The sequence below is a fragment of the Ursus americanus genome, chromosome 7, assembly GCF_024610735.1.
Source record: "Ursus americanus isolate L20-20 chromosome 7, mUrsAme1.1.p, whole genome shotgun sequence".
Classification (NCBI taxonomy): domain Eukaryota; kingdom Metazoa; phylum Chordata; class Mammalia; order Carnivora; family Ursidae; genus Ursus; species Ursus americanus.
The window spans coordinates 85,358,922-85,384,412 of NC_142133.1; the positions used below are offsets into that span (position 1 = coordinate 85,358,922).

General features: G+C 47.1%; 1 protein-coding gene across 1 annotated transcript in view; it reads right to left on the reverse strand.

Annotated features, from left to right (window-relative positions):
* The window catches only part of SNTG2 (syntrophin gamma 2), a 200,176-nt gene that overhangs the window by 170,776 nt on the left and 3,909 nt on the right, over window positions 1-25,491 (reverse strand). The gene's annotated exons all lie outside the window — the stretch shown is intronic.

Consider the following 25,491-nt stretch of genomic DNA (forward strand, 5'->3'; position numbering starts at 1 on the left):
TTTACATACGTGTGTATGTGCGTATGCACTTTTCTTTTAATTTGTTTTATTCCATTTTATTGGAAAGAGAGAGTGTGCATGGACACGAGTGGGAGAAGGGGCTGAGGGAGAGAGGGAGAGAATCCCAAGCAGGCTCCATGCTCAGCACAGGGCCTGACGTGGGACTTGACCTCATAACCATGAGATCATGACCTGGGGTGAAGTCAAGAGTCAGACATTCAACTGACTGAATCACCCAGGCAGCTCTGCATACATACTTTTTTAAAAATGCATTTGAGGAGCCCACCTCCCCTTTGCTCTTCAGAGGTAACCACGATAATAAATTAAACTTTCTATACGTTACCACACGTTCATGTACAAAGAAATATTCGATAGTAGTTAACGTGTTCTTAAAATTTCAGGAAGGGTCCTGTACTACGGCGACTGTTCCCATCCACACTGCTGCCTCGGTGTGGACCCGTGGATAGAGCGAGACCACGTCACTTATTCTCACGTCCATGTGGTACTCCATCCCCGCGGGTTAGCGCCCTGCCATCCGCACGGTATCGCACGACATGAACGGACGCAGTGTCCTGGGCTGTCACCGGAGCTATTTCTAGCCCAAACTGCTCTGCTCTGGTCCTTGAAGAGCGAGCACTACCTGGTACCCGGCCATCGGCAACGTTTTGCTCTTCAAATGATGTGATCACAGGCAATCTGACAGGCGTCCTTGCTGAGAGTGGGGCCTTCCCAGGGGCCCACCTGGAAATGCACTTCCTGCGTCATAAAGCACGGGCATTTTCAACCCTTCAGCCAGAACGCTCCTCACAACACTTGTAAAGATCTACAAAGTTGCATGTGAGTTTCTAGAAATCCACTACGGAGGCAACATTTGGGACATATTTTCATTTCATTTGTCAGTCTCATAGCTGTAAAGTAATTTATGCTTAATGAGAATTTACGTTTCCCTGATCACTGGTGAGCCACCTGAGCCGCATTTATGTTTATTGCCCTTAGACGTTTCCATGTGTCGGGTTTCCTGTTTACACTACTGGGCTTTTCTTACATTTCTTTATTAATTTTTAATTATTTCTCTAATATGGAAATAAATCTTTCACATATTAATTGAAAACATGCTTTTCCAGCATATGGTCTGTCAGTTAATCTTAGCTACGCTGTCTTTTTTTGGGGAAAAAAGGTAAAAATACATCTATGTATATGTAGATATTTTCACTGTAATGTAGTCAAATTTTCAATCTGGTTCTTTACAGCTTCTGTTTTGTAATCTGCTCTAAAAATCTGTTCTACTGAGCCTTTATATAGCCCTTATAAGTTTTGTCCTGGACATTTTTTGAACATTTGAGTGTAAGAGAGATGTCCTCTCTCTAAGTGTGAGCACAGAGTCGGGTTCCGGGGGTGACAGGCCACACAGCATTTGTGCACAGCGGAGGCAGAGGCCAAATGAGGCCACGCGGAGGGAGGCTCTGTCGCAAGTGTTTCTCCTCCGCCCCTCGTCGCCTTGAGCAAGGGGCCCTCACCCACCCATGCCCCCATCACTCTGCAGCCCACCCAGCACGAGCACCTGCAAACAGGATCTCCCAGAGCCTGGAGGGCCTTGACTTCTCGACAGCGTGGCCGACATTGCTGGCCTGCACGGGTCTGCTGAGCTGCTCCCTGCCCCCCCGGCTGATGGCTGACTCCTCTTCCAGCTCTCCTCCACAGGCACCCTAATGATTTTAAAACACAAACATGACCACGTCCTGCCGAGTCCTGCACGGCACACCTCTCACCGCGTCCTCTCTTCTTGGGCTCCTGGCCTCCTGACTACACACAGCCTCCACTGACCCTGTGCACCTGCTTTCTCCACCTGCCCGTCCCAGTGCACTGGCTTCCTGGGGTTCCTGGCACTCCCCTGACCTCTCCTCCTGCGTTCCCCTCTGGGGATGAGTGTGGGGATGAACAGGCAGAGCACGGCGGATTTTGGGGATGTTCTGTATGACACTAGAACAGTGAACACATTAAATGATCCATCTGCCCAAACTCAGAACGTGCAACACCACAAGTGGACCGTACGGTGAACTACGGACTCTGGGTGATGATGACATATCCACACACATCAATCGTAACAGACGTCCCCTCTGGTGGGGGTGCTGGTCATCAGGGAGGCTGTGCATGTGTGAGGGGCAGAAGCACCTGGAGAATCTCTGCACCCTCCCCTCAATTTTGCTGTGAGTCTTAAACTTCTCTAAAAGAAAAGCCTTAATAATTAAAAAAGAACTAGTGAGCAGCTAAATTAAAAATTAAGACTCTATTTGCAGATTACATCATTTTACATACAAAAAATCTTAAGGAATCCACCCAAGATTATTTGAACCAATAAATGAGTGGAGAAATGTGGCAGGATACAAGATCAATACATAATCAAGTGTATCTCTATACACTTGGAATGAATAATCTAGAAACGAAATTAAGAAAATTTCATTTGTAAGAGCAAAAAAGGAATAAAGAGTCTGGGAATAATTTTATTAAAATAGATGCAGAACTCTGAAGCTACCTGTCATTGTTGAAGGAAATTAAGGAACTCAATTGATGGAAAGAATCCATGCTCCCGGATCGGAAGGCTTCAGCTGGCAACAATCCCCTGACTGATCTACAGACCGAACGCAACCTCTACCAAGATCCCAGGCAGTGTCTCTGCAAAAACTGACGAGCTGATTCTAAAAGTATGTGGAAATTCAAGGGACCCGGGACAGCCAAAACCACCCTGACAAACAACAACACTGGAGAACCCACATTTCCCAATTTCAAAACTTCCTACAAGGAGCGGTAATCAAGACAGTGTGGTGCTAGCAAAAGGATGAGGAATAAAACTAAGAATCCAGAAGCAGACCCTCACATATATGACCTATTCATTTTCAACAAGATTTACAGGACAATCCAATGGGGGAGACAATAGACATTTTGGCCAATGCTGCTGGGACACCTGGATATCCACACCTAGAAAAATGAATTTGTATTCCTTCCTTACACCATACACAATAGTTAAACTCAAAATGGGTCCTTTACCTAAAAAGTAACAGCTAAAATCATAGAAGTCTTAGAGGAAAACAGGAGTAAGTCTTCAGGACTTTGGAAAAGCACTGGTTTATCAGATAAAACACTGAAGAACATGTGACAAAAGAAAAAGCAGACCAAGATAAAAACTCTGCCATGGATACCATGAAGAAAATAAAGACAGCCCACAGAAAGGCAGAAAATTCCTGCAAACCATACATCTCTATCTGCAGGGGATTTACATGTCAAATATTTTTAAAAACCTTATAACCGAATAAAACAAATAACTCAATTAAAATATGGGTAATGGATCTGAATACACAACTAGCCTAAGAAAATGTACAGATGGCCAATAAACGCATGGAAAGATATTTAACATTTTTATTAACCGGAGAAAAGAAAATCAAAACCACTTAAGATACTACATCCCATCCAGTGACTATAATTCCTTCAGCAGAAATGCCAGTAAGTTTTAGCAAGGGTGTGCAGAAGCCGGAACCCTCTTATGCTGCTGGCGGGGATGTGAATGGCGCAACCCTCACGACAGTCTTTGTTACAAGTCCTCAGAGATAGAGTACTGACTGTAGGGACTTCAAAACCAATGACATAGAGCTGGAAATCTTTGGAAAACAGCAGGGCAGTCCCTCAAACAGGCTAAACACAGCGTTTCCATGACACCCAGCAATTCCACCCCGAGGTCCACTCAAAAACCTGCACATGAATGCTCACGGCAGCATTATTCATGGTAACCCCAAAGTGGAGAAACCCAAACATCCATGAACAAGATGGGACACAATGGAATGTATTTTGCAATAACAAAAACTAAAGTCTGAAACTTGCTACAGTGGACACAAACCTTGAGGTCTTGACGATAAGGGAAAGAAGCCAGTCACAAAGACCAGTATGTGATTCCGTTAATGCACAATGTCCACCATGGGCAGATTCATATAGAGAGTAGATCAGTGTTGCCCCAGACATGGGGAGATGGATACTGGGGAGTGATTGATCAGTGGCTGGGGGGCCCGCTTGCTGGGCGTGAAAAGTTCTTAAAGCAGATGACGGTGATGAGTGCACAACTCTGAATACCCTAAAAACCACTGAACTGCACATTGTGGGTGAAGAGTACCGTGTGTGAATTACACATCTGCTGTAAAGAAAATAAAGAGCAGTAGGAATAAAGACTTGGCCAAGCTCGCCCCAAATGCCAGGCACAGTGAAGCTCATTAAACGACCCTGACAACATCTCCAGGCCCGGACACAGGAAATACAACACGGCTGGCGGACACTTCCAGGTCACAATCTCTGACAACATCTCCAGGCCCGGACACAGGAAATACAACACGGCTGGCGGACACTTCCAGGTCACAGTCTCTGACAACATCTCCAGGCCCGGACACAGGAAATACAACACGGCTGGCGGACACTTCCAGGTCACAGTCTCTGACAACATCTTCAGGCCCGGACACAGGAAATACAACACGGCTGGCGGACACTTCCAGGTCACAGTCTCTGACAACATCTCCAGGCCCGGACACAGGAAATACAACACGGCTGGCGGACACTTCCAGGTCACAGTCTCTGACAACATCTCCAGGCCTGGACACAGGAAATACAACATGGCTGGTGGACACTTCCAGGTCACAGTCTCTTTCCAAAGTGTCACGTGGTGGCTCAGAGGTGAATTCTGTTCAGTTAGCCATCATCTTTTTAATTTTATTTTACTGATTTACTTATTTGGCTTTGCAAACTTTTTATACTCATTTACTTTTCAAATTCCTAATGTTGATAGTATATTTCTGAGGTTGACAGAAATAAATACTGTACCAAGACAGTTTTGTAATTATACTTTGATTACTGTTTCTGCCCAAATCTTTGACCTCTTCTATAGCAATATCTAGAATTTTTTGTCTTCCATATCTCTTATCCCCTTTATATTTTTTTTATATTTATTCTTAGAAATCAGTTTTCTCAATATCACTAATTCAATTTCTACATCTGTTTTCTACTTATTTTCTGCTAGTGCATTTTAAGATTTTTTTATTCTATAAAACAGTCCAATGTTTGCTATTCAGTTGGGCACATGGTGCTGGTAATTTATACAAAAATGTGCCGTGCTCTACGTGAAACCCTAACGAATGTCCTTTTCTTCATCTGCACAGTGTGCCTTACCACAGACACTCACCCCCTGGCTAAGTAACGTTACTGCTGATCTGGTCCCCCCATGAGCGGCAGGGACCTCTTGGTCCTCTCTCTGCCGTCTGAGAGGACAAGTAATCCGCCTCCCGACTTAAGCTCCAGGCAACAAGATGTGTACAGCCTCCCAGGAAACTTATCATTTATTTCTTGATGGTTCTCATAACATAGAAAGCAGGTCTTCTCCTCGCTGGAAGGAGTCCATGTCCTACAGCAGTCCTGGGCCCACCCGGTGGAACTGGCTGGTTTTGAATTACATATGGCGGATGCCTTTTCTCAGCTACACATTACCTTCTATGGTCGGTCCACATTACTACTTGGCATTACTGTGGGGAAAAAAATCGCCTCACATCCCAACACGACTGTGAAGTCAAAAGCTTTAAGAGGATTATGGCAAATAAAATCAACCAAAAGGACTCCAGTGAGTTAGTGACTATAAGAATCCCAATACAAGAAGGCACGTACTTGGGGAGAGAAGAAATAACTGTAGTGTGCACTGTTAATTTTGGAATTAAAGTCATAGTTTTGTTCTTTCACGTGTTCTGGAACTCATAACTTCTCCTCCACCTCCACCGCCCTCAGAGCCGTGATTTACATAGACTATATTTAATAGTCACACATGACTTAGAAAATTAAATCATTTATTTGAGGGATTGGCATTCATCCTTGAAATTCATTAGACATTAATACTTGCAACAGACTTTCAGAGGACTTAGCTATAATCCCTAAAGTTATGAAACAATAAAGATGCCATCTGGTTTTCTCTGTCTTCGGTATTAAATTATCTGATTACTAGCAGAAACATGCAGATTAAGAGTCGCTCTTTCACACCACAGGGCGAGGGCACCAATCCCCGCACAGTCAAAAATCTACGCACAACTTATGACTCCCCCCAAATTTAACTACTGACAGCCCACTGGCGACCAAAGCCTTACCCAAAACACAAACAGTACATTAACACCTACTTTTTAGATGTGTACTGTGCTCTTATAATCAAGTAAGCTCGAGAAAAGTAAATGTTAAGAAAATCATAAGAAAGGGGCGCCTGGGTGGCACAGCGGTTAAGCGTCTGCCTTCAGCTCAGGGCGTGATCCCGGTGTTATGGGATCGAGCCCCACATCAGCCTCCTCCGCTATGAGCCTGCTTCTTTCTCTCCCACTCCCCCTGCTGTGTTCCCTCTCTCGCTGGCTGTCTCTATCTCTGTCAAATAAATAAATAAAATCTTTAAAAAAAAAAAAAAAAAGACAATCATAAGAAAGACAAAATACATTTACAGCAATATCCTGTATTTATCAAAGAAACAAATCCCACATATAAATGGGTCCGCACAGTTCAAACCTGCGTTGTTCAAGGGTCGACTGCACTGTGACGAGAGACTCAGGTGATGTCCAGCCTTCGAAGCTACAGCAAGGGGCACAGTGTGGTGCTGGCCCAGGAGAGAGGCACGTGAGTGTGTTCGCACACATACAGGCGTGTGCACATGTGTATGCATGAGAGTTGCCTAGAGACAACACCCAGGGATGGAGCTGACAGATTTTTACTAAAATGGACAAAGGAGTTTAATGAGGAAAGGTAGTCTTTTCAAAAAACACTGCTGGAACAATCAGAGAACTATCTGAAAAAAATGAACCCCAATCCTTACCTCGCGACGTCCACAGAAAGTACCCAGGACGGATCCCAGACTTACATGCAGGAGTAAGATCTGTAAAACTTCAACAACACAACAGAAGCTTACAGCAGCAGGCTCCGCACAAGAAAGAGAAGCACAAAAAGAAAGAAAACGGGTAAACTGGAGTGCCATGAAATGAACGCCATGTGCATTATGACAGACAGACTTCAGGAAATGAAAAGACAAAACGGCGTGGAAAAAAACCTCTGCAAAATACGTGTGTTAGGTCTGCTGTGGGGCTGCCTCCAGAGTGCACAACTTTCACCACTCAACACGACGAGGAAAGACGACTCGGTAAAAAACAGCTAGAAGATAATCAAAAGGCTTCCACCCTGAATATAAAAAGAACCTTATAGCGTAATTTATAATACGACAAACAATGTAAAAAAGGGCAAGCCCTTCATGAACACTTCATGAAAGACACCATCCACACGGGAAACGGCACGTGGAAGATTCGGGGCCCCCGTCCCGCGTCCCCAAGCACCCGCGAGGACCCGGAGTGCCAGGACCCTCGTTCGCTGCGGGTGGGAATACAGAACGGCACAGCCCTTTGGAAGATGATTTAACGTAAGACCCAGCAATCGCGCTCCCAAGTGTTTACCCAAGAGACAGGAACACAGACGCCTGCAGCATGTGCGTGAGCCCTTCCCGCTGCGGGACCGGCGGCCGCCCAGGGCCAGGAGCGGCAGACACGCCTGCACCCCCGAGATGCAGCCACTCCGCGGAACGCCCAACAACGAAGGAGCAAGGCCTGGGGCCTGCAGCTCACGCTGCTTCGAAGGCATCACGTTAGGTGGAAGAAGCCTGCCTGAAATAAACGAACACGCCGAACGAGTCCGCTCACAGACCGTTCTGAAGCGGGCAGCGCCGTGGGCAGGAGAGCGGTCGGCAGAGGCCAGGGGTCGGGGAGCCGGGGAGCGGCTCCACTGCGAGGAGACCAGCAGAACGCCGGCTTCGGGGGGGTGCGACGATCCTATTCATCAAAACGGGTAAAACGACACAGTGACCGCGCGCCCGCGTTTCGCTACACGAACTCCACCTCAACACGCCTGCCCCCGCGAAGACAAGCACCGCGTCACGTTCACTGGTGTGTCAGACACACATGTCGGGGATGCGGGAGCTCGGGGGCTGGGGCTCACTCGTCAGCACTGACCGCGTCTCAGCACTCCACTGCGAGGCTCGGTCGGGGTGACACCCGGTCCCTGCTGTGGGTGAGCCCGCAGGACGGCCGTCCCACGCGGGTCCCCACTCTCTAGGTGTTGTGGGCCTGACTGTCAGTGACTTTAAACTAAAGGCGTTCCAAGACGTGTAAGCGTTCACAGACGCTGCCTGTGGGGCAGCGCGGGATGCTGGCCTGCAACGCAACGGCTGCCTTCTTGGGGGACGGCCGTCCTCTGCGCCTCTCGCCTGCTAGGTACTCCGAGCCAGCATGGCCATGACCGCCCTTTCCTGGCTATTTCTCAGGGATGACTGTCCTGCTGATGCTGTCCCCCTGTCCCCGTACCCAGGGGCCCCTCTAACACCAGCCCTCTGTCCTTGCCACAGAATTCCTAATGTGGCTTCCCAGTGTGGGGGTGGGTAGGGGGAGCACCTGTGCCCCAGGCTAGTGGCGGCTTCCTTCCAAACCCCCTTCCGTCACTCTCTCTCGAGACCTTCCCACCATCCCTTACAGGTCCTGGATTGACTGTCTCCCATCTTGTGGTCCTTAAGTGCTTCACAACGGCCAACACTCTGGCTACTTGAAGAGACAAGTCCCAGGTTCTGGGATGAGGATGCACACCTGCCCACCGCACCTGCCTACAGGATCTGACGCCACACCTGCCACCACACCAGCCCACTGCACCTGCCCACTGTACCTGCCCACCACACCAGCCCCCACACCTGCCCATCGCACCTGCCCATCGCACCTGCCTACAGCATCTGACACCACACCTGACACCACACCTGCCCACTGCACCTGCCCACTGTACCGGCCCACCGCACCTGCCCATCACACCTGCCTACAGCACCTGACACCACACCTGCCCACTCACCTGCCCACCACACCAGCCCACAACCAATTCTGCGGGCTTCAAACATATAGTTTGACCTTCCCTTCCCAGACTATCCTCATGCAGCCACTCCAGCCCCCACAGACCTCCACCTCCTCTGGGCTCCCCACAGAGCACAGCCAGCTCTGTCTGTGTCTCCTGCTGCTGCTGGGGACACGCTTCCCCTGCCCACGCAGCCGTTGCCTCCTGCGGACGTGCACTGGCTCCCACAACGCGCGTGTTTCCGGAAGCACCTGGCTCAAGGTCAAGTCCATAATCCACATACCAAAAATTTGTGTGAAAAAGACATTTGTTAAATACATCTATGTAAACAATAATAATATAATACCTCACTCATTTATGGAGATGAAAGTAATATTTCAATTTTAATTTAAAGCTATTAATGAGAGAAAAACTATTATATTTTAAGAATGTTCTATAAAATTAGCCCCCTAGACAGGCACACTAAAAATGCTAAGCACTTACTGGTTTCTCTAACATGTTCTCTCTCAGGAATGCGGAGGACATTTTCTTTAAACAACACAATCTGTGCTTTAATTAGAACAGGGCTACGTTTTGTCTTTTCTACCAAATGAATGAGTCCTCTATTTAAGGAAGAAAACAGTGTCCCACACGCTAACAGGGCAATCCTCCCTGGCTCTTCCACAGAATTCCTGACCCTTGAAGGGCGGGTCGGCTATTTTAAAAGATGTCAACGTGAGGGTCCATCCCTGCCTCACCCTGAGCTGTCCAGATCCCTCCCTGGGTATTTTATATGGCTTCCTTCCTTTTACCTAACCAGGGCAATCTCAGTCACAGCCTTTGCTAAATACGGCTTCTCCATGGAAATCACAAATTATTTAAATTTACACGATCTCTTGTTGAGTGTAGGTCAACTCAAGTAAAGGGGCATCTTTGCCAACGTTAAACATGGAAAGAGAACGCTCATTCCATGAGAGATTTCGGAAGCACCCCTCGCAGAACTGGGGGGGTTCCGCCAAGGCCACAGAGGCGCCATGCTCAGACACACCCCCAAGGGCAGCCGGCCTCCTTGTCCCCAGTCCTCCACCTGAAGCCACTGGGAAAGGGACATTTGGCAAAAACAAACTGTCCCACCGCAATGTCCTCACCACATGGACACACGGAGATGTGTGTATACGTTTTACTGTTATTCACAGGGGAAAACACCGATATTATAGGAAACACGTATTACACAGCAATGGGCACCCCAGAAATAATAAGAACAGACAAAAGGCACCCCCTTCTCCCTTCTGAGCTTTGACTCCCAGAAAAAGAATAAGCATGTGAGATCTCTGAACACATCATTTCCTCTATTCTCCTTCTTATCTATGAAACTGTGATGACATTCACCGACCTTAATGTTTACAACCCCTGTGAGAAAATTAAGCCAAGTAGCCATGAGGGTTCATGATAAAGCAGCAACGTTTCTATTAATCTAAGGAATGGCCAAGGAGGCAGGTGGCCTAGGAGGCTGTCAGGGGAGGTGCTCCTGGGGGTCCTGCACCCCACCCGCGGGGAGCAAGCATTCCCACAGAATCAACCAGAGAAAAAGCCGAATTTCTGATCGCAGTTCCGAGGAACCAATTTCTCACAAGTCAGTTTCTCTTTTAAAATAAGATAATTCTACAGCTATCCTCTGATGTTAAAACCAACACCGCCTTGGCTGGGAGATGTGAATCCTTGGGGGACGTCTCTGCCTGGACCAGCACAGCTGCGGGCAAGCTGCCCCCCAAACCGGTCCATGGTGGTTATCACCAGTGCTGGTCCCGACACGCAAGTCAAGGAGCTAGTTTTCCACCTCTTCGAAAAGAAAAGACCAACTGAGAGAGAAGCAAAGACGTGTCTGTCAGCCAACAAACCGTCCTATTTAGGAGGAAGGAAATATCTTCATTACACAAGTGTTCTAGCATAAAATGCATTCTTGCCAGTTTCTACATTCGCCAGAAAGGAAAAACACCACCTAGTCTATCCGTTTAATGGAAGCAGGCCCATATGTCCTGGTAGATTTTCTTTTCTGGAAGCCGGTACACAGTCACTGAGGAAAAGGCTGTTCCCCCAGGGGGCTGGACCGGATTCTGTCAGGAAACCAGATTGTGTCTAAGAATGAATGTGATTTTTATATATTTGGCTTTCTGGCAACATTGGATGATTGGATTTTGTATCTTCACAAATTGAGGTGATTGCTTTCCCCCCCCCCCAAAAAAAAAAGAAAAGTTTCCTGGGAAGAAAAATGATGTATAATGTCCACCTGCCCAGAAATCTCTCCTGGCAAACTGCACGGCATGTATCATCTCTTTTCTAGCGTTACTGAGGAAAACTCCTCAAAAAGGAACAAACAGGCTCATGTCAATCCTTGTTAAATCCTGGTAATAAAATTCCCACTCTGCTCTAACACAATCAGCCCTGGACCTGCGGACATGAGGTCCGGCCGCAGGAACTGAGAACCGTGAGCTCCGTTTCCGGTTGAGCGGGTAGCGTCTGCGGGTTTTCTGTCACCATAACCTCAAGTTCGACAATGTGGTCTACACCCGCTCTCCGTGCCTTGCTCAGATAGACGGACCATTCAGCAAGCCCTCCTGACACTACACACAACCGCTAGATGCCCCACAGAAGAGACAGTCTCAGGAGGACAAAACGCAGGACGTAAGCGCAGTGTGTAGGAGACATGTGTGTGCATGCATGTGTGTACGCAGACAAGGGTACATGTGTGCACGCATGTCACATGTAAACATGTGCCTAGATATGTGTGCATGCACAAGTGTGTATGTGTGTTGTGAGCAAGCGTGTGCATGTATGTGCAAATGTGTGTGCATGTGTGTTCGTGTGTGTGTTCACGTGCACACATGTGCATGTCTTTCACCTAGATCTGCAGGAAACAGAACACTTTCCGTGATCATGGGATGTTTTTAGGTCTGCTATGAAAATCATGTCTCACCTGTTGACCTATAAGGAAGCATCCTAAGACTGGTGTGCGTGCGTGTGGTTAAGAATTAACCATAAATAAAAAGAGGCTAACATGATTGTTCTGGATTTGAGATAGGGTTTATTTCAAGCATACAAGTCAGGAGGTCAAGCATACAAGTCAGGAGGAGTCACAGACGCCCCACAGAAAGCACAGAATCACAAAACGATCTGACTCGTAAAAATGGCTCCACTAGGAATTTTGATGGCGATTAGATCTACTTCAGTCCGAACAAAAAAAAGTGGCAGGATTCTCTCTCAAGTTATTTTCTCTAATATAATTTCAATCAAATTACTGTCTTTCGATAAATTTCAGCAATACATTTGTTCAAAGGTGTCCACGCTGTGGCCTTCGACAGATTCAGAACTCACCAACAGGACATGAAGAGCGACAAGGTCTTGGAGTGGAAAATCACCTGGTCGGCTGTTGAGAGAAACCCACACGTCTGCATTACGAGTGGGAACGATCTGTTCCTGGTCCTGCAGTTTGGGGAAAGGGAAATATCTTCAAAAGGAGAATAGAGAAAGACCACGGACAGGTTTTCCTAGAACCGTTTTCTGAGGAAGACATTCCTCGGCAACAGAACTGCCGTGTGTGTTAAGGACACCCCCAGCTTCCCAGGAGCCCCCTGACAGATCACGATGTGATCCTTCACGCACAACCCCAAAGACACAGCGGTCACAGCGGCTAACAGAGCCCGGTCGCACCGCGAGCCGGCACAGCTAAGTGAGTCCCTGCCCATCCTTCCGAGCCAACCAGACACAAGCAGCTCTGCTTCCCCATCGCAGCGTCCCTAAGGCCCACCCGAGTCTGAGGACCGGCCCACCCGAGTCTGCGGACCGTCTGTGTTTGATGACGGCATGGAGCTCAGCCCCGTAGCAGCTCGGAGAGCAGACTGTGAAGTATTCGGGAACGTCACCGCCTGGCAATTAAACCGCAGTCGCCTGAAATCAGGCACTGTAGTATTTACAGCACAGCACTCAGCTCGTGCCCGAAACTCCCCTCCCCGACACCCCCCCCCCCCGAGCTCCAGTGTACCAGCACCATCCAGCTTTGGTAATATTCTAATTACATTTCAATTTTTCCTGTGAAACTGAGTTAATGAGAGTGGGGCCCCTGCTTTATGCATTTCTGAGCCCCCAACACCTCGCCCTGAGCCTGCAACATACCAAGTGCCCAATGTTCAAAAATGAGTACATAACGTGGAATAATCAGCCAACATCATCAACCAAGTGTATCCTTATAAATGATTTCACAGAGGAGGAAACTCTACCCTAAATGACACAAGGGGTTGACTCACTCCTGAGAGCATAAGAGAAAGATTCAGGGTCCTTACCGCCTCCCACGTTCTGTGCTCTGTGCTGCTTACGCATATTTAGAATTTCAGGATGATTTTACTGGCATGTGCTACATGTATTGCACGCTAGAAATACCCAGCTGGGCCAAAATATCTGTATTTTAGAAGTTGTTTTCCAATGGCCTTCCACTCTAGCCCGCGGACGGTGTATCTGTGAGAGTCACCTGCTTTGCAGTGACTTAAATCCCACAAAGACAGCCTGAGCTCCAAGCATTCGGTGTGGATTCTACCAAGCAGAGAAATAAACCAGATGCCACAGTCTCTCCCCAGCTCATTGGGAGAGGCCGGGATGACAGGGACACCAAAACCAAAAGAAGGCATTATGTGAAAAGAACAGCATACACCCACATCCGACATGAGCACAGACACAAACAGCCCTTGACAAAACATCAGCAAACTGAATCTAGTCTTATATAAAATGATAACACACTGGCCACGTTGGGTTGAACCCAGGACATAAGATGGTATCTGTGTTCAAAATCATCTCATGTAATTCACCGTATCAACAGCCTAATCATTAATAACGAGAACAATGTCGTCTCAATAGATGTGAAAACATCCCATAAAATCCAACATGCGCGTCTGATAAAAACGTCCCCGAGTTTCTGGTGGTTGTTAACGCGTTATAGAAGCACGGGCCACCAGGAAGCCTGGCACCTTGGCAGCGGTGGGACGTGAACCCCTGCCTCCAAAGAGACTGGGTCCCAAACCAGCACTGCAGACCGCTCGGCCACACGACCCGTGTGTCCTCTGACAAAAATCGCAATAAACTAAGAAAAGGGAATGCCCTCCACCCGAAAAAGCATCTACAAAAGACACGCGTTAATGCACGCGATGATGAGAGAACAGGGCCCATCAGCAGCCCGCCCACCGCGGTGGGGAAAGCAGGTAACACAGGATGGAGATTGCCAGCAGAGAAAGGACAGCATCCTCACTTGCAGACAACACGATCGTCCCTGTACCAAAAAAGATCCCACGGGATCTGTGCGCCTCCCACTGTGTTGGCTGGGGCAGGAGGAACATGTTTTCTTATATTTAAGGCTAGTTAAAATTCTTTTTATTTAAAGGGAAGTTTATATCCTTTGAACATATTTCTCTTGGGCTGTGTATGTTTTTATTTTCAGAAGCTTTTCTTAAATTAAAAATACAGCTCTTCAACTATCATCTGTGCTGGAAATGATATTCCATTTCATTGTTTCATAGTTATTTTCCACTTTCTACATTTTGTTTGGTCCTATAAGATTTTTAAAAATATCTTCAGTCTGATTTGTCTGCTTTCTTGTTATGGCTTCTGCATAACTGAAACCTTTCCAAGTCTTGCAACCCCCCAGATGAAGTTTAAAGGAATATATCCTTCAAAGATAGTTTATATATTATGTATTCCTTTTTAAAGGAATATATCCCTCCCCATCAGAGTTCCAAGGAACATAATGAGAAATCATTTAAAACACAAGAAAATAAATAATATCCCAAGAGTTAAAATAAGGAAATGTAGCAAGTTGGAGAATCAGGCAGGCAGAGATTGCAGATGTGGAAATTAAGTGCAGAATACAAAATAGCTACCAACAAGTGACTTAATACATTTAAAAAGTTATTGTGAGTGTAACAATGGAATAAAAAATTGCCAAAGCTAATCAGTTTTGATGACCACGAAAGTAAATCTAAAGACATTACACAGAATGCAGCAGAGAGAGACACAAAGTAACAGGGAGAAAGCGTGTGACGGATCCGGTCCCCCAGGAAGCAGACACCAAAACAGGCTTGGCAGACAAGAGCACGTCTCGTGGCCGTGGGACGGGGCAAGAAAGGAGGACCGCGGGACGAGCCCAGGACCCCAGCCCAGAACAGGAGAGGCAGGGCCTTGGGGTCACGGCAGCCGGGGTGGCCGCTGGGGTGGCCATACCCCACATGGGCTCTCGGAGGAAGGGCATCCATCACAGGGCAGCACACAGACACCATGGGGAGAGCGTGCATCCCATTTTACCCAGTGGGAAATCCAGATGAGAACAGGTGCGGAGCAAAGGGCAAAATTCTCAAAGCAGCTTGTGAATCGTCCGGAACTCACGATACGGGACGACAGAAGAGTCTTTCAATTACTAGCATGAACACAGTCGTCTCAGCACAGACGGACACGCTGATGATGACTTCTGAACAAGGGGAGGGAGAAGAAACGCAATCGCACCTTCAAAATACTGATCAAAAGTCAACTGGAATCCCACGGCTCTTCTCAGGAAAGGGTGCAGGGAAATTAGATTTCAGTCATAACGAGATGTTTATCACGGGAACTTCTAAGGATATTCTTCAGGAAGGAGAGCGAGCCCAGAAGGGACACGGGGAGCGCACAGACGGAGAACCTCACGCAGACAAGGGAGAGAGGGGCGGAGAGCACCCACGGCCCGGCCACGCGACAGTGAAGCCTCACTTCTCCCCAGGGCGCCAAACCCGCGGGCCGCCCAGGGGAAGCTGCTCGGCCTTCACACCCTGGCAGGTGCAGGCAGAGCCAGACACCAGGCCTCTGTGTTCGCACAGCGGCAAAGGCTTCCTGTACCTGTGGTTCTAGTGAACTTTCAGACACAAATTCTGGGTTTTCATTCAGCACTTTGAAAAATGACACTCCAGGGTCGTCTTCTCACCATGTCAGTGACGAGACATCAGAATCAGAAAATGACCCCGCACAGAACCACTTGGGAAAACGTGATTTAGGGGTGCATTTCTGACCCACGAGAGCCACTGAGTTGAGAACTCAAGAGAATCCTGGAGTTTAGAAAACCAGCGTTTTGCCCCTGTGGGATCATAAACAACAAATCTCTGCTAACAAGAGTTCCTGAGCACGGGGGCAGCTGGGTCAAAGGTTGGTCAGGCAACAAGAGGGATGTGGGAGGGCTGGTCCCCTCCAACGACGACATCACCAAATCACTTCTTAGGGGAATCACTACACAAAACTCTCATTTGTACAACAGATTAGACGGAGATTGGACAGCAAATGAGGATTTCTTAATAAACTGGGAAAATTGTTCTTTTACAGTGAGAAATTTTAAAAAGCAGGGTAAACGTCGTATCTACATTAAAGGAGTTTAAAACAACCAGTCCTGGACACGGAAGCAGCAGGAGGACACGCGAGCTGTTGGCCACACCACCGGCCGGCCCCAGGGACAGGGGCGCCCCTTCCCTACTCTTCGCAAGGTTTTACACATTTCTGCCCTGAGGAGGGGCTGGGGGTGGGCAGTGCAGCCTCCGGCCGGGCACTGGCCATGCGCATCTCGTGGCCCTGCGTCCGTGGCCTGGCGCCATTCCCTGTCACCTGACGGCTCTTGCCCGTCCTCTCAGCCCAAGGTGGCTCAGCAGGAGCTCCGCGGCAGCTGTGGGACATACCGCCAGCCCGCCCCGGACGCATCCCCTGGGTCTGTGCACCCTGCCCCTTGCGCACCCCAGCACCCTCCTGATGACTCCGAACCTGAGTACAGGCTCCTCCGTCCCGCCTACGAAAATGGAAATCACAGATCTACGCGCATTTCAATGCCACCCTGATAAAAACGAATCTATACGCTGCAACGGAATCTGATCAAGGGAAATACATGCGACGCCCAACACACGGGGCTTTTCAAGGGTCGGGCCGGCCCTCAGCGCATCAGAGGAGGAAGAGGGCAGGTATGTGCTCCCAGCGCTTACAGGTGCGTGACCTCACTTCCCAGGCCTGTGGCCTGCCCGGCACGAAGCTCTTCATTTCCACCTCCACCCTCGTGGTTACCAGCTTTCTCCTCCTCAACGCATTAAGCATTCCGTCACGTAATCTAATCTACCATGTTGCACATTTTCATATCAAATTCATTATCAATTACATTATCCAATTTAGAAATGAATTTTTTTAATATAATTAAATCTTATCCACTAAGCATTGTATCTCTCGCTATAGGTTATTGGCGACTTTGTCCCATTTCATCTCAGTTGCTACAATGACCGGACTCTATACTCAGAGAATCTTATGCGTGTGTCACTTCTCTTTGACCTCGTTATCAGTGTTTCAGAGTTAGATTCCAATTTCTTAATGTTCAAAATCATTAGCCATCAAGGAAATTCAAATCAAAACCACACTGAGATACCACCTTACGCCAGTTAGAATGGCAAAAATAGACAAGGCAAGAAACAACAATTGTTGGAGAGGATGTGGAGAAAGGGGATCCCTCCTACATTGTTGGTGGGAATGCAAGTTGGTACAGCCACTCTGGAAAACAGTGTGGAGGTCCCTTAAAAAGTTAAAAATTGGGCTACCCTATGATCCAGCCATTGCACTACTGGGTATTTACCCCAAAGATACAGACGTAGTGAAGAGAAGGGCCATATGCACCCCAATGTTCATAGCAGCAATGTCCACAATAGCTAAATTGTGGAAGGAGCCGAGATGCCCTTCAACAGATGACTGGATTAAGAAGTTGTGGTCCATATATACAATGGGATATTACTCAGCTATCAGAAAGAACGAGTTGTCAACATTTGCTACAACATGGACGGCACTGGAGGAGATAATGCTAAGTGAAATAAGTCAAGCAGAGAAAGACAACTATCATATGATTTCTCTCATCTATGGAACATAAGAACTAGGATGATCGGTAGGGGAAGAAAGGGATAAAGAAAGGGGGGTAATCAGAAGGGGGAATGAAACATGAGAGACTATGGACTCTGAGAAACAAACTGAGGACTTCAGAGGGGAGGGGGGTGGGGGAATGGGATAGACCGGTGATGGGTAGTAAGGAGGGCACGTATTGCATGGTGCACTGGGTGTTATACACAACTAATGAATCATCGAGCCTTACATCGGAAACCGGGGATGTACTGTATGGTGACTAACATAATATAATAAAAAATCATTTAAAAAAAAAAAAAAGGAAAAAAAAAAAAGATTCCAATTTCTTAAATCTTAGAGAAACACAATGGTTTTAAGTGCGTATCATTCCAATGTCCTAAGTGTCCATTAAGAATTTTTGACATTATATTAACATCAAAATATAAAATATGTATTTTTTACTTGTACTACATCCAGAAAGTTAAAATAGAAAAAAATTCTTAAAGCTCAAATGATTTTTTAAATATCCCCCCTGAATTTTAAATGAGCCAATTTCTTTCTAAAACACCATTTATTTGGATTACGACAGACTTTAATTGTAAACCCTGGTTTCCTTGCATTTCAAATCCTAAACACAAATTTGGATAATGGTGACTCTAGAAACTTTTCTAGAACAAATGTAGGAAGTTCACAAAGCTTCAGTTGTTCAACTTCACCGATATATCATATCTTTGTAGAATTAAAAAATATGCCACATTTACATCCAAATCCTGCATTCTGTACTTACCACAGTCACCACTGCAATAAAATACAGAATAAAAGTTAAACAACAAAATACTTACAAATAGATATTTATATGGAAAATGAAGGAATCTCTCCAAGAAATGAAATATTCTAGTTTTCCAAATTTATTAAACCACGTATTTTATCATTTTAAACTGAAAATTGAAAATGTTTGAATCTTCAATAATGAAAAAAAGGTACCTTAGAAATACAGTTCTGAGCAAACTCAAAGAGAAAAAATTCTTAAAAACTATCCTCAAGGGTTAACTGATAAAGTTTCTAGCTATATAGGTTTATCTATATATCAACTTACACATTTAAACTTTTTAAGCAAAACCCAGCTTCGGGTGCAGAATTTGGAAATCTGACACACTACTTGACTACATTATCTCGGCAATGCTGGGGCGTGTGTGTCCACAGATGCACGGGGCACGGCTGCCTCCCATCTGGCCCAGGAACAGTCCCCAGCTTGCAGAGGCGACCCCAAGCTTAAAGCAGGTGATTTAAGGAGATCACCATGTCTCCGTCCCGATTTCTGATTTTCTGATCCCTGTTGTTTCCTTTTGTTTCACGCGACATGACCACTTAAAGTTCCCGCACTGAGCGGCAATTCCGCGGGTACGCACAGAAGGGAAGCAGATGCTGAGAGCACCAGAGAGTGGGGTCCGGGACAGACGCCCAGGGCTGCGGCCACCACCGGGTGGTGCACCCAGCTCAGAGCACTCAGCCAGTATCAGCAGTTTCTAACGCTGCAGGTCTGGGCTCAGTTCCCTTGCAAACTGTGTCCTTTACTAAAGACGCATGTTTCCCAGGGCTGCTGTAATAAAGTTTTCACAAACTCAGTGGTTTAAAACAAGACAGTTATCCTGGAGGCCATCCGTCCAAATTAAAGCAGGTGCTCGCCTCTCTCCCTGCTCCCAGGCTTGTGGCCGCATCACCCCATCTCTGCCTCCCTGTTCACCTGCCCTCTGCTCTGCGTGTCCATTCCCAACCTCCCTCTGCTCTCTCTCATTGAACACACGTACTCATATATGTGGTCCACCCAAATAACTCAGAATGAGCTTCTCCTCGCAACACCCTTCACTGAATCCCACCTGTGGCCACATTATTCTCCAGCGATCTTAGGGTGTGGGTGTATCTTCTTGGAACCACTGTTCAACTGACGACAGAAGACACATTTGACAATGGAAAATCACAAGCAAAAACCTAACTATGTCGAGTAACCTAAGGAAAAGTCTCTTACTGAGAAAAATCCATTTCAATTAGGCATAACACAGCTAACTCCTGGGGCAGAATTCCAGCAGAAACAGTGTTAGGAGTACGTGTTTACAGAGCCATATGGCCCCCATTGTTGTTCTAGCCAGTAGAGAAGTGTGTGTTGTATCACTGACAGCAGATGACGCTGCATGTAAATGCCACGTGTTCCTGTGTGTTCCACAGCTAAACGGTCCCATGAAGACAAAACCCCACAAACCACACAAGATCAAAGTTTGGGCCCCATGCTCTGAAGATAGTGACTTACTAAAAAAATCAGGAATACAAGTCGTGTAAGGTATCATAGTCGTGCTATGATAATGACTCACCTTCAGTGAAACCTGCCCAATAATGGTAGTGAGCACGTGTGGGGGTGTTATTAACACCCCCATTACACACTTACCAACACAGTCGTTGACAAAGGGGGCCAGCACTAGAAACCTATAATGGAGCACTGTGATTCTCCCCACCTTACCAGTGAGTCACAGAGAAGTTCAGTAACCCACCCACGGTCACACAGCAATTCACACATGCGCTTTGGGCCCTTAGACCTTCTGCTACGCTGGCCAAGAACGCAAAATCAACCAGGAGAGACCTTGAAAACACATACATAAAAGAACAGTTAGCAACCTGGAACAGCGTAAGCTAGATGGGGTCAGCATGAAAACAAACTGTAGGTCCCAAGGATTCTGACGTGCGAGGTTGTGAATGACAAACACAGCTGGGGGGTGGGTGAGGGGTACTCACAGTGCACAGAGAGCAAAGATCACACATTTAGAGATATGTTCTCCCTTAAACTGCAATCCCTCAGACCTTCTCTCACTCTGCTCACTAGAAAGCAGCAGGAGTCGTGCTAAGATCCCACAGGCCTTACGGGCCTCCACGTACGCTCTGCCTTTTTCACTTAGAGGTGAACAGAAAGATTCTGCTCGACTGCCTGCACCCAACATTTGAGCCATAAACAGACTGGCTCTGGAAAGGGAACCTGTTCTCCTTAAACAAACAGCTGCCTGTCTGTATGAAATCTTCAGACCCTGGGTCTGGTTTTTGTCCCTTCACGCGGGCTGTGGAGAAAAACAGAAATTTCTACTCTAACAGACTCCCCCTGAGGAGCCCTGAAACCCAGTGTGTGCACGTGTGTGTATGTCCATGTATGGTGTGTACATGTGTGTGCATGTCGTGTCTGCCATGTGTGCACGTGTGCAGTGTGTCTGCTGTGTGTGCGTGTGAAGTATGTCCATCATGTGTGCATGTGTGTGCCCACCGTGTGTGCACGTGTGTGCAGTGTCTGCCGTGTGTGCACATGTGCAGTATGTCGACCGTGTGTGCATGTGTGTGCGGTGTATGTCCATCGTGTGTGCACGTGTGTGCACTATGTCTGCCGTGTGTGCACGCGCGTGTGTGCACGTGTGTGTATGTCCATGTATGGTGTGTACATGTGTGTGCATGTCATGTCTGCTGTGTGGGCACGTGTGCAGTGTGTCTGCTGTGTGTGCGTGTGTGAAGTATGTCCATCATGTGTGCATGTGTGTGCCCACCGTGTGTGCACATGTGCAGTGTCTGCCGTGTGTGCACGTGTGCAGTATGTCAACCGTATGTGCATGTGTGTGCGGTGTATGTCCATCGTGTGTGCACGTGTGTGCACTATGTCTGCCGTGTGTGTGCACGTGTGTGTATGTCCATGTATGGTGTGTACATGTGTGTGCATGTCGTGTCTGCTGTGTGGGCACGTGTGCAGTGTGTCTGCTGTGTGTGCGTGTGTGAAGTATGTCCATCATGTGTGCATGTGTGTGCCCACCGTGTGTGCACGTGTGCAGTGTCTGCCGTGTGTGCACGTGTGCAGTATGTCGACCGTGTGTGCATGTGTGTGTGGTATATGTCCATCGTGTGTGCACGTGTGTGCACTATGTCTGCCGTGTGTGTGTGCACGTGTGCAGTATGTCGACCGTCTGTGCATGTGTGTGCGGTGTATGTCCATCGTGTGTGCACGTGTGTGTATGTCCATGTATGGTGTGTACATGTGTGTGCATGTCGTGTCTGCTGTGTGGGCACGTGTGCAGTGTGTCTGCCGTGTGTGCGTGTGTGAAGTATGTCCATCACGTGTGCACGTGTGTGCACTATGTCTGCCGTGTGTGTGTGCGCGTGTGCGTGCGCGTGTGTGTGGTGTCTGCCTGCACACACTACTGGAATTCCTGCTCCTCCTCTGAGAACCCCGCAGGCACAACTTCCTCTGCACATCTGTCCCTGAATCCAGGAGACACAGTGTCCCTCCTCTGCGATGGGCCCTGAGCTCCCGACTTTGCTGACTCAAAGGCTCTCCTGGACACAGTCCACAATGTTTGAACCACGGCTCTATGACTCGTCTGGAAATGCCAATAATCGCTAAACTGGTTAATACATATGTTACTCCCTATGACAGCATAGCTCTCTTTCCCTTTCAACACCCATAAAAATCCACAATCACATTTTATGTGTTTACTCTCTGCAAACCCGGACCCCTCTGGACAGTCCGTAAGCACATTCACGACCGTGTACCCAGGGACAATACCCAGGAAGGACTCGCGTCCGATGTGGCACTGCCCGTCTGGACCACTCCGTTCTGTTTCTGCCTCTCGGTTCCCAGCTCAGACACTGGTCTGTAAATAACGTGTAGATGTGCACGTGTGTAACATTTATAACCAAGGGCCCTTCTCCACATGACACTCAATTTTGCCATCACCAAGTGCCTACTCTTCAGGAAAATCCTTGAGGCTGAGAAAACCCCTGCATGCTGCTAGCTTCCCCGGCCCCCCTCACCTCTCTCTCCCACTGCGGGAGGCCAGGGACGTTTCTGGCATTTCTAGTGACATATGGGCAGAAGCCGATATTTCTCTACCTTGCTACACAAACCATGATAAATTTAGGAATAAAACCAGAGTTGGCTTTCTTTCATCAAGACAACACGACTGTGTCAACACTGCATGCCTTTCTGAAAGGACTGCAGTTTACAGTATGAGAAGTAATTTTATATTTCCCAGTACATAAAGAAAACTTAAGATAATTATAATGAGCCATTTGGTAAAGTATAATTATCAGAAGAGAAATCATTAAGGGTAACATTCAGGAGGACTGAGATGAGAAAGAGAATAAATGATATTTTGCCATTAACAGTTCTGCTCATTCGTAAAAATGATATTAGAATGTAGCTGTAACAAAAACGGAAGGGTGCAATTTTATTCAAATCTACAATAGCTAATGATAAATATAGAAACTAAGTTCTCAGTATTAAAGCCAGAAACAGAACTTTCTCCCTTAGTCACAAAATTCCATCCTTAAATGCAGATAAATATGCATTGATTTGGTTGGTACATATGTGTCAGCTGTTACACACCACGTGTATGATTCACCGACGCTTGTGTCTCTTTCTAAAAGGAAGGGAAATATTCATATTCACTCATAAGCAGCATCGTTGGCAAAGCTCCAAACATGCTCTTTCTAAAGGCAATCATGATTGGTTCAAATTTTAACCTGATGGTAGGAATGAGGCCCACACAGCCTAGGAGCACCGAATGCCGGGACAAAGCTGGGGCTTTTACAGCAGGAGAGAAGAAGTGAGCAGCCATCAGGAGACACAGGGCTGCAACAGCAGCTAGAAATTAGCTGAGCTAATGGGAGGGAGGCTGGGACTGAGGCAAACGTTGGGATGTATGTCAGAAAGAGAAAACAGCACAAGCAAAGGTCCTGAGGCAACTAGAAGGAACACCGGTGCATCCGAAGTTTAAGAAAGGCAGGGCTTGGATAATGCCAGGAGCTCTGTGGGTGGTTCTGTTATTCTCTGACATGTAAACACAGAGAGAACCAGGTTTCAGGACTGATATTATGAGACTGGTTTTGGAAATGTTAACTGAACAGCCAAGCAGGGTGTAGACACAGAGGTCTGAGCTGAGTGGCTGAAGGCATAGCGTGTGGGGCCGCATGGTGCTTACCTGGAGGAGGGTGAGGGTACCTGGAAAGTAACCAAGGGTTGGTTACCCAAAGATCCTGGGGAGTAAGGGATGAGGTGGAGGCTGTGACACTGGAGAGAGGTGTGCCCGGAGGGAGCAGGCAGGGGTTCCAACCAGTTGCCAGAAGGAGACCGGCGGACTGGGTCTGGGGACACACGGGGCACTCATGATTCATGGACGGAAGCTGAGGACAGGAGGCAGCTGTGGGCAGGGACCAGGCAGAGGCAGCTCGGGGGGCATCAAATTCAGGCGAAGACTCGGGAAAGGGGCTCAGCCTCCCCTTTCACCTTGTAGGTTCTGTTTTAGAAAAGGAAGCTGGTTTCCCCTCTAAGGAATACTCCAGAGCCCTGGTATTTCATTTCTGAAAGCTTTCTCCTCCAAGGTTTTGTGTGAACATTGCGAAACATAAACTACTTATTTTCCACGGAAGATGTTATAATTCTTGATAGGAATAACTGACAGTTTTGTCACACTTTGTAAGTACAGATTATTTTCCTAAATACTAGCTCAATGAACAAAAACATTCTAATAGAGAATTTGGGTGCATTTCTGCGGTTGTATTTTCACTTATAATAATTCATAAAATAGACAACAAAAGTATCTGCCTGCTAAGAGCATTCATTCTAGATGGAATTTAATTCTTACTATGACTTGTCATTTAAACTATTTTTGATGAAAATATAAATAATTATGGTCACTTCCTTATGAGTTAATTCCCCAGTGCAGTTACTAACCCCCGGGGTACCAGAGGGGTGTCCGTCTTCCCGAGCTGGAGTCTAACACAAGTTCCGGAAAAATAATTAATGGATGTTAATGAGCACAATGATATTTACAACACTGAACTTACTATGCTGTGTGATTTTATCTGTAATAGTACAATTCAGTGCTGTAACAAAATGATATTCGTCCAAATTTCAAATGAGTTTTGGTGCCTGTCAAAACGAGGAGAGTCGACGTCAAATGCCAACACCATAGACTCACATGTATTCATTCACAACAACAAATATGGCCATAACTAATCACCAGACACCATACCAGGTGTCCAGTACAGGAACGAACGAGGCCTGGCTGCTTAGGAGACCGTGACAGGTGGAGCAGAGGCCGAGCCCAGCCCGAAGGGGCCGGGAAAATGCTTCTCCGCCTGTCCTCACTGTTTCCGACGGTCTCTTCCAAGAATGTCCTCTAAGTCAACACGTTTATTTTTCTAAATCTTAATTCTTTGCTTAATTAAACATAACTAGTTGGGGCGCCTGGGTAGCGCAGTGGTTAAGCGTCTGCCTTCGGCTCAGGGCGTGATCCCGGCGTTACGGGATCGAGTCCCGCATCAGGCTCCTCTGCTGTGAGCCTGCTTCTTCCTCTCCCACTCCCCCTGCTTGTGTTCCCTCTCTCGCTGGCTGTCTCCATCTCTGTCAAATAAATAAATAAAATCTTTAAAAATATATATATAACTAGTTAATACTAACATTTATAGGATCTAAAGCTGCAGACTTTTTAGAAAACACAACTATTTTACCTGACCACCTGGTTGAAAACTCACAATATCACAATATCGCCAGCATTTCTTCAGCATCTAAGACAATGTGGGAGGGAAAACGGTTCGGTGGAGTGAGAAGCAGTGTGGTGGGGAGGCAGATTTCAGGGGTGC